The following is a 1,857-nucleotide window of genomic DNA, read 5'->3' on the forward strand; positions in this document are numbered from 1 at the left end:
CTTCTAAGTGACATAGCAGTTAAGAAGAAATTATTTAGGCAGATAGTGAGGGTAAGAATGTTTTCAGGAAGGTTTTCTTTTTAACGAAAAGCAGCCCCCAAATCATTCTCTTTTCTAACAATGGGCATGATCGAGCTGCAGACATAGACAAGCAAGCTAGAAGCTTGCACGGGTGAATGCTGGCAGCTGTCCCAATAGGAAAGGGCTACCTGGGGCTAGGTGTGTCCAAAGTGGCTGCCCCATATTCCCTTCTCGTTGCCAACCATGTGTACAGTAAGGAGACAACAATATGGCCCCGGCCAAGCAAATACCTTATTTCCATAACAAGATTAGTGTGAGGCCGCCAGCTCCCCTACGCTATGTAAATGTCATACTTGGTCCAACCAATCTTTGGGCCCTACATAAATCAAACGCCACTTCCTCAAGCCTGTCTATAAAATCCAGTGTACTCCCATAGGCTGGAAGTCCCATTTGGGCATTCCTCTCTCTAGCAAGGGAGACAGCTGTTCTCCTTTCTCTTTCTTTTGCCTATTAGACCTCTGCTCTTAAACTCACTCCTTGTGTGTGTCTGTGTCCTTAATTTTCTTGGAATAAGGAAACGAACCTCAGGTATCACCCCAGACAATGACGCCGCTTCATAAGGCTCCTGTTTATATTGGACTTTGAGCCTGCTAATCTGTATGATCTCATCTTAACTCCATTATATCAGCAAGGACTGCATTTCCAAATAAAATCACTTTCACAGGTTCCAAGTGGACATGGATTTTGGAGACATTATTCAACTCAACACATGTGCTTGTGAGTGTGAATGGTGGGGACTATTCGTTCATTCAGGGTGGCTCCCACTTTTCACCTCACTGTGAATGCCGAATATCTGAGACAGGTGTTGTTAATTTAGAACGTTTATTTTGTCAGTGTTGAGGATGTGCGCTCGTGACACAGCCTCAGAAGGTCTTGGCGACATGTGCCCAAGGTGGTCAGATCACAGCTTGGTTTTATACATTTTAGGAAGAAATGAGACATCAATCAACATATGAAAGATGAACATTGGTTTGGTGGGGAAAGGTGGGACAACTCAAAGCAGGGATGGGGCTTCCAGGTCTTCGAGGCAGGTGACAGATAAATAGTTATGCTATTTTGAGTGTCTGATTAACTTCTCCAAATAGGCAATCAGATATGCATTTATCTCAGTGAGCAGAGGGGTGACTTTGAATAGAATGGGAGGCAGGTTTGCCCTAAGCAGCTCCCAGCTTGACTCTGCCCTTTAGCTTAGTGATTTTGGGGCCCAAGATTTATTTTCCATTCACATCACCTACCAGGCCTGCCCTGGCCACCAAAAACTTCACATCCCTGGTCATCGTTTCCTACATTCTCACACAGAAGAGAACACTCAAAAAAAAAAAAAGTTTTGAGACTCTTTTGCTAATGATTTAATACTATTATAAGGGAATAAAAGACTTTTCTTTTAAATGAGTGCTTAAAGGCGATTGGAAGCCCCACTGAAGTTCAGGGGTGAATACTTTATTATTTTTTATATTTGGGGGCAAGGGCTGTCCAGTGAAGACTGGAAAACCTGTTAGACAAATTCTAAAAGAGCTGTAACACTGGGTGAATGTCTTAGTGTTAGTAAGGTGTGGGTCAGATATGGCTTTAGAGAATGTAGCAACTGAAAGCCCAGATGGGAAGCTCCATAGCAGGCTGGATAAGCTAATATTTCTAAATAATATGGTCAGAGATCTGCACTGAATACAATTGCAACCTTCTCCACCAGCCAGCAGTATCCCTGAGTTCTGAAGTGACATAGTGTGATGAATTGCGATCAGCATGGAGTCAGTCGTGACCTTAAAATACCTTCCC

The 1,857-nt window shown here is 43.3% G+C and overlaps 1 non-coding gene across 1 annotated transcript; it reads right to left on the reverse strand.

The window, feature by feature from the left end:
• Positions 1 to 1,545: 1,545 nt before the first annotated feature.
• On the reverse strand, positions 1,546 to 1,607 carry LOC119467930. The gene has a single exon (XR_005196559.1). It is a non-coding gene; the product is annotated as a U7 small nuclear RNA (small nuclear RNA).
• Positions 1,608 to 1,857: the final 250 nt, after the last annotated feature.

Source organism: Cebus imitator, unplaced genomic scaffold (genome assembly GCF_001604975.1).
Source record: "Cebus imitator isolate Cc_AM_T3 unplaced genomic scaffold, Cebus_imitator-1.0 Scaffold352, whole genome shotgun sequence".
NCBI lineage: Eukaryota > Metazoa > Chordata > Mammalia > Primates > Cebidae > Cebus > Cebus imitator.